Source organism: Crocodylus porosus, unplaced genomic scaffold (assembly GCF_001723895.1).
Source record: "Crocodylus porosus isolate Cpor-Errol unplaced genomic scaffold, CroPor_comp1, whole genome shotgun sequence".
Lineage (NCBI taxonomy): Eukaryota > Metazoa > Chordata > Crocodylia > Crocodylidae > Crocodylus > Crocodylus porosus.
The window spans coordinates 91947404-91955717 of record NW_017728943.1 but is presented as its reverse complement, the minus strand read 5'-3'; the positions used below and the strand labels follow the sequence as shown (position 1 = coordinate 91955717).

The 8314-nt window shown below is 42.2% G+C and overlaps 1 long non-coding RNA gene across 1 annotated transcript in view; it reads right to left on the bottom strand.

Annotated features, from left to right (window-relative positions):
- Window positions 1-8092, bottom strand: part of LOC109319939 — a 16131-nt gene extending 8039 nt beyond the window's left edge. The window contains exon 1 of the long non-coding RNA XR_002103677.1: window positions 6327-8092. This is a non-coding gene — a long non-coding RNA (uncharacterized LOC109319939). The remainder of the gene's footprint in view (window positions 1-6326) is intronic.
- Window positions 8093-8314: the final 222 nt, after the last annotated feature.

The window sequence follows — 8314 nt, the reverse complement described above, 5'->3', positions numbered from 1 at the left end:
AGACTGAGTGGCAGGACCGGGCCCTGTCACTACCCAGCAGCTGGAGCAGTGGGAAGTGAGTGAACATGATGGGCAGCAGTCTGTCATGGCTTCCCAGAGTGCAAGCCCCTTTCCAGCGGGGACTGCTCTGCAGGGCTGGCAGAGCTGCTTCTGAGCATGGCAGCAATATTGGAGGCTTGCAGGGCTCTGGCACACTCTAGGCCCTGGTGCTGCCACATGCAGTTCTGCCACCCCTGCAGCACAGTGCCCCTGCTGGGAAGGGGCTTGTGCTCCCCCACATTATGACAGGGGCTGCTTCCCCCAACAAGGGCCCTACCCCCTCCTACTGCAGCTTAGAGAGGGGCATGGCCAAGAAGGGCCCCTGGAGGGGAGCAGGGAGTGTCGTGGCAAGGGCAGGCAGACACAGCTGCCAGTTGCGGTAGAGAGGAGACTAACTGTCCTCCCTGCCCATTCTGCCTCAGGGGCTATGGTGCCCCACTGCTGCAGTTGCAAGGGGGGAGCACCCGGCAGACCTGGCTTGGGTCCCTGTTGGTGGGATAGAGAGCAGGGAATTAAACCCCTCCCTGGCCAGAGCCCCCACCTCTGCCTCTCCCGGCTCTGGCTTGTGAGGAGAGGGGCAGGGAGCAGAGAGCCCTGCCCAGCCTAGAGAGCATGCTGGGGTGCTGGGGGGTCTCTGGTTTAACTTAAAACAGCAAGAGGACTGGGACAGACATTGCATAAACTGGTTTGAGCCGGATCAGTTAAGTCTGATATGACATTCAACCAGATTTATCTCAAACTGGTTTCAGCCATTTTGAAACTGGTTTATGTGCACTGAATGTCTGTTCTGTTACAGATTTAAACCAATTTCTGATCACTTAAACTGGTTTATGTGTGCTGTCTGTCCCTAGCCCATGTGGCAGACTCCCACTGTTGCCACTCTCTGGGGCTTCATACCAGCAGACATCAGTGGAGTCCTGTCAGTGCTGGATTTCAGCACAAGCTAAGCAAGCAACAGTTTAGGGCTTCACATTATGAGGGGCCTCTAAGCGTCAGCTGCTGGACTGGAAGTGACTGCAGACCGGCAAACCGCAGCCCTGCAGAGGAAGGCAGAGAGGCCACAACTCCTCCTGCAGGGCCTGCAGTTGCGGTTTGCCGCCCGCCCCACCCCGCCTTGGGTTTGGAAGAACCTTTACCTGTGTTCTGGGAAATTCTGGCCACGGGACTCTGTACAGTGGTCCGTGGTTTGCCAGGCTATATCTGCAGTCGCTTCTGGTCTGCAGTTTGCCAGGGTGTGGCATGGAAAGGTTGGGAGCCTGTAGCTGAGGGCCTTGGCCCTGAGTCCAACAGGCTGCATGTTGGCAGATACTCAGAGGCATGCACACATAAGTGGACTTTTTAGCTCCCCTTTCTTATATCCCCTTCCCCTCCCAGCTTTAAGAAAGAGGCAGTGTTTTTTGAGAAGTCTTTTCAGCATGATCCAGAGGGCAGAGTAGAATTAGCCAGGCTATACCTAGCACCTCTGCAATCCAGCCATTAACCATTTCCCTGCCAAAACAAAAACCATCAAATAACCCCACTTTTGAGAACATTAAAACAAACAATACATTAACATAATCATCGCACTTAGCTTTAAAGTTAGTTCTGCATTATTTGTCTTTGCCATCCTCCATTCCTTAACTGACTGGTTTCGTTTACATACAGCTTGTCAAACATCTCTGACAACAATGCAGATTGTCTGGTAAAAGCTATCACAAAAAAATCCTTTGCCTCATGTAAGATTTTTAATTCAGCTGAAATGTAGGTTATACCTAAGAAATCAACAGGGACTATTGAAGGTCTGTAGAAATGGGGAGTGAAATGGGCCACAGTGCAAGGTATCTAAGGGGAAAAAGTAAGCCATGGTTGGAAACAATTATTCTTAATACAGTTCTATACTTCTTTCAGAAATGAATTATTTTAAACATCAGAGAAAAACTCAGGTGGGAATAGAATTGCTGCTGTTTCGATTCTGAACACTGGATCTTGGCATGCTCTCCTCTAACCAAATTTCCAAGACAGTAAAAAAAAAAATAGGAGCAGATATTGCTCTTTTCCTGCCCTATGAATCTTGTTTGCATACATGTAATCTTACTCTAGGACTAAATTTGGCATATAGAAAATACCTATTTCAGAGTTGCTTTATACAAGACTGTATAAAGACTGATTTGCACATGTGGCAGAAGCAGTTACTTTCAGCCAATTATATATTGTACCAAAGATAAAACAGAAGAATATGAAGCAATTTAGATGCTCTTCCCTTTAGGTGCCCTTTCTCCTCTAATTAAGGCATATTGATAAGATGAGCTCCCCGTAATTTGTTTTTATAACTGAAGGTGTGAGGTTTTAACACACTCTGTTCACACAAGGTCTATGTTTAGAAAAGATTGTAGCTCAAGCAGAAAGTATGGGCTGGATTAATGGGTACGTTTCAAGGCATATGTCTTGCAGGAGATCAGACCAGATGACCATAATGTCCCCCCTTGGTTTCAATATCTCTGCATCTATCTTCTGTCTTATCATTTTTCTTTAGTTTTGCGGTCTGTCTTTTGGAGCAGGAATTGGACTAGTGATCTCTTGAGGTCTTTTCCAAGCCTATTTTTTAATGATTCTATAAACATCTTCAGTCTGGGAGTTGGATGATAGTATAGTGTCTTCCATGTCACATGATCCTCTCTTAGACAGGAAGGACTCAAAGACCAGGATCCAGAGGAGATCAAACTGCATTATAGGGCTCGAGTGTACTCAGATAAATGTCAGGTAGATCATAGTGTTTTACCTAGGCCCAGAACAGAGACTTATTACTACGGGTCTGGTTCTGTTGCTTATGCACATTGGATTCATGGGCTGAGGGCTTATTCAATGCGTGGGTGACAGAAACAGACCCTGAAATGGGCAATGAAATCTCTCAATATTAACCAGAAACAATTGGCTAAAGAGTAACAAATAGGAATAAATGAAGTATAAATTAATCCAAACAGGGTTAAGTTAGGACCAGATGAAACTATTTGGAAAAGAACAAGGAAAACATAATCTACTGAAACAGAATTATTTTATTTCAGTGCAGTACAAAGAAACAGTAGTTATTTTACTTTAAAAGAAAACATTTGAAACTAAAAAAATAAAGCAGATGAAATATATCCCACGTATATTAGGAATCCTTGGATATCAAAGCGATGAAAAAAGATGGTGATAAATGATCCTCCAGCATTAAAATCAATATTTACATTGCTTTAAATGGATGCATTACATTTTTTTTTGATTTAGTGTTATATCATTGGTAACAGTTTGCAGCAGTATAATTTCTTACCCAGTTTCAAACACAGACAACAATACCCTGGCCGTCAATCACTCAGTCAGTGATTTCTTGTAATTTAATATGCATTAGTACAGCAGCAGTGTTCTTCTGGACCAGCCCCGCTACCCCCCTGTTTCTTCCTTGTCCAAATGAACACATCAGCTCAAGTCAGTCAGGAACATTAAACTTTGGTTACATTTAGTAACACTGTAAACAATGGGCCCAGTTCACAATCAGATAACACGGACTCCTGCTCAAGTTATAAAAAATTAAGTTGCTCTTTAAAAAAAATTGCTACATTAGCCTTAAGCCTGCAGAACCAAATACAAGATTCTTCAGTTTTGGACGGTCTATAAAAAACATACATTAGAACATTATTATGAATATTGAGTTAGTTTAGGGTTTGTCTAATTCTACTGCTAGTGAATTCATGAGGAGCTTTTCCATACTAACATAGTGGTTTTTCAACAAAGTGTTTAGCCCCATGTACAGGTCCAATATGTTACAGATACATATGGTAATTACAAAGATATTGCTGTGAACAAAGCCCATTGTCTGAAGGAAGCACGTTTCTTGCCATGTTTCAATATCTCGACATAAGAACATGATCAATAATGGATCTGAGTCGCTAATATATAGCAAATTATTCAAATCATGTGTCTTCTCTGTTGCGTGTTATATCAACACAAAAATGGAGCAATCATGCAATAAAATGGAGCATCCTTAGAAAATAAAGTGTAAAAAAACATTCAGTATTCCCATACTAAAGCATTTACACTGCATAGGCATTCATATAAGGGTATAGTATAGTAAAACTCATTGGATATACAAGCATGCAGCAATTGCCTTATGTTCACAGTTTCTAGAAACGACCACACATTAATTTCCTCAAATATAAAGTGGGTGATCCAAAATAAGTTTTGCAACCACTCTTTTTTGTGGTAGCAACTTATATGTTCTCATGTGTGCATTGTAGATGTCGACCTATACAACAGGCCTAAGCTACGCTGCTACCTGTACTGTACAAGTGTTTGTAAATGTGTTTGATATATATAACATTGTGGAGTAGGAGCGACCATGAGGAGTTATCCCACATCTCACATTAGATCTTGGAGACTACATAACACCTGAAGTAAATAAAATATATAAGCATATTTACTGTATTCTCCTTAGAGAGTAATACTACAAAACTTGCCACATATTTAGCTACTGCATAAGCTGGCCATGCAGTTTTCAAAATAAGTTTAGACAAATTTCCTGTAGGATATTATACTCCATCAGGAGAGATGAAGTAGTAGGCATATGTTATACAGTACATACTGTTATTGCCCTGTAAACTTTACATAAAACTCCTGCTATTTTTGAGACTCTGTATACCAAAAGTAACACAAATTAAATGTTATTTCTTCAGCTTAAAAGTCCAGAGGAAGTCTGCTGTCCTGATGTTGTACAGCAAAGATTAACAAGTTCTGAAAGTTGGGGCAGAAGGGGAATGTTACAACTATAGGATAAGAAGCTGGAAATGTAGTTAGACATTCTTGTGAATTCACCCCGACTCATACCTATGAATTGCCAAATGCTCCCCACTGGTCTTAGACAGGATTGTGTAACCTGGAATAGTTCGGCAGTACTGGCCACTCACTTCTCATTTCTTAAATGGGGAAATTAACAGTTTGCCTACCTGATGTGTTCTCTCAATTGTTTTGTATTTGGGAATCCAAAGGACTACAAGCCAAGAGAATCCAATTTGGGGTTTCAACACCCCAAATTCAGTTCTGGATCTTGGATGATGCTTCAGGAAATGTTTGAAGACAAATTCTGGCTCGACTCATAAAGGTAGGGAGCATTGGTATAGATCATGGTTTGGGTTTCAAACATCTCCAAAATTTTGGGGCAATCGGCTTCAGTGTTATGACTTAACTCCCATTCTCCCCTTTACGTTTCTCCATCTACTTTTACATGCTGCCTGCATCCTACTTTGTCTTGATTCACTTTGTCTTATTAAATAATTATGTTTTACTGTTTTTCAAGGTAGCATCTGTATTGCGATCACTACATTGCTGCTGTGGAATTCAAATTAACCCAGCAGAAATAATCTTGCAGGACATTTGACTCCCTGTACCTTACTGGGGACGCAGGACTGTGCCCAGAGGAAAGAGGGGAAAATGTGGGGGAAGCATGTGAAAGAGAGAAGAGATGTTTACTGACAAGTGGAGTTAGAGGCATGGCTTGCTGTTCTCCCTCCCCTTTAAAAACATTAAAATATAAACTACCTGGAATGTTTTGTTTAGAGGGAGAATCACTGCCCCTTGCATTGAAAATACAAGTTTTGGAGTGAATAGAGTCAAACAGCATGGCATCACAAATTCTTACTCTGAATCACATTATGATTTTGGGCCCTGGACCATCCAACTCTGTTACTGGACAAACTAATGCTTGAGAAAGGGGCTTTGTGTCTGCTGCAGTTTATTTGCATAAATAGTGCTTTGTTACTGTCTTGAAGCTGTGTTCACTGAGAGTCTTATTAGTATTCTTAAAACAGCAGTGAGATGAGAGAAAACTGTTTTTAAAGACTAATTGGCAGGGGGTCTGTTTAAACATAGCCCCTTTCTCTCAGTTACTAGGCTGTATGTAACCCCAGAAGGGCACAAAAATGTCTGTCCTACAATCTTATTTGTGCAAAATACTGAAGCTTGCATTTCACAAATAATTACTGAGCTCCAATCATATTATTGTGAAGAAGTTTAAACCCCAGAGTTTGACTGTAAAGCTCTGGAGACAAATATGATAGTTGGAATTCCTACTATAAACATGAGGGGGAAGGACCATCATGGCTACATAACTCTAACAACACCTGTAAAAGCACACTATTGGTCTGAAAAGCCTAGCTGATCTCTACCTCCCGATTTCAGTGTTTTTTTAAATGGTAGTATGCTAGTGAGTACACTGTCAACTTTGGTCCTGATTTAAAATACATTTTAATGTTAATCCTAGATTAATTGGGGAAGACGAGAACCCTGTAAACTCCCCCAAAATCTGAACATTCTCCAAACCAGAATATATAGCCATCTGAAATGGGATAGGGAGAAGGAACAGTTACAAAGAAGTTGGTCCTAAGGTCTGTGGCCCAGATCCTCAGAAGTATTTAGCACCTGGCTTCCACTGAAGGAATGGACGTCTGGCATCTAAATACCTTTGAGGAGTTGAGATGAGTTCTTTCCTCCCTACAGTAGCTCATCATGACCACTTCTGGCAGCACAGGGTTGCCACTAGAAAGGATGCAAGGTCTGTGGATGGGAAGACTTTGAATTCCTTTAATCTCAGACCCCAAATTCCTACATATTACATGATTCTGGTGATTTCTTGCATCACAGAAATGTATTTCCATGAGAAATAAGTAATGAGAGTGAAGTTATAAAAGGTGTACAGACATTAAGTTTCCCAAATAAATATCTTTTCGTGTCCCTCAGAAGGGAGCTCACATTTGGTCCTCACCATGTTGAGAGGTACATGGGGCACATGGGGTAGAATTCTATTTCTCTTTTGGCAGTTTTCTTGCCAGCTACCTGGTCTTTTTGGCTCCCACTTTGAGCTTGGATTGCGTAAGCATGTCCACATGAACTATGTATATAACCCTGGTATGTGCATACTTGAGCACAAGTGTCCAAAAAAATGGTAAGGAGGAAGATTCGGAAAGGAGGAAGCTCTTGCCATGTTCCAGTCATGGTAGCTCAGTTAAGGCACAAGCTCAGAAAGCTAGAAACCTGAGTTCTAGGCCATTACAAGTGTACGTCAGTGAGATGGATGCCAACCTTGCTCCTCACGGGGTAGGACCTCCCTCAGTATACCACCCTCTATCCATTTAAACCAATGACTAGGGACAAAAGGCAGTTGCACAGCTTCAAAAGGCATGCTGGAAAGGCCTCTCAGTTATGCCTGCCCTATGCTGTAATGGTTAGAGCACTGAACTCGAGGCAAAAAGGAACTAGAAGCCAGGTGTCCTATTTCCTGGGACAGTGCTCTAACCGCTCAGCTACTGGGGCTACAACATCGCAGGGGCCTCCTCCTTCTTTTCCAGAATCTAGCACCTTCTAGTCATGGGTTTCAGGCCACCTACATTTGCATGCCTTAGACACTGGCATGTATCCACAATGGGTTTGTGTATGTAGCCATATATGTGCCTGGCCAGTGTATAGGTTACTGCACATGATCCTCACTTTTGTACACTGTGGGCCAGATCTTGTACTGTATATTTCTTGTACACTGTGGGCCAGATCTTATTCTACCTATCAGGTGCCCAAGTAGATTTAGATGCTTATAGGTGATCCTAGCCCAACCTTCAATGACCTATTAAACCTGCTTTAGTCCTTGAAATACTCTTAATACAAAAGGTGGAATACATATTGCCTTCTACTGTGACTTGAATCAGTGATTAGCCACCAGTCTTATATCTGTGTTTACACTGTGAAGATCAGCAGATTCATATTTTAGAGGATTAAAGGGTGTCTATACATGTGCTCCAGGGTGGGGGGCAGGCGCTTTAATTAGTGCAGCTCCCAGAGCATGCTTATTAGTGTGCTCCAGTGGCTTGCAGCATCATGTATACTCAGTGTCCTGCACTTCAAAATGGCAGCAGGGCACTTTAGTAGAAGCTCACTTGATGAGCTTTAGTTAAGCACTCCCATTGTTATTTTGAAACACGGGGACACTGAATACACTTGACATGGAGGCTGCTGGAGTGTACTAATTAGCACACTCCAGCAGACTTGCAGTAGACTCGATTAATCAAGTCTGCTCTGATGCATGCTGATTAGCACACATCGGAGCAGATGTCTGCCACATGTATAGGTGCCCAAAGAGTCTATGCTGCTGAGAATTCACTTACTAAAGAGAGGAGGCAAGGTCCTTATTGACAAAGTAGAACCAACTACATTGACTATAGACAAGAAGCAGAATTATTGAGCCAGAATTGTATTTAGTTAAAAAAAACCCCCAATG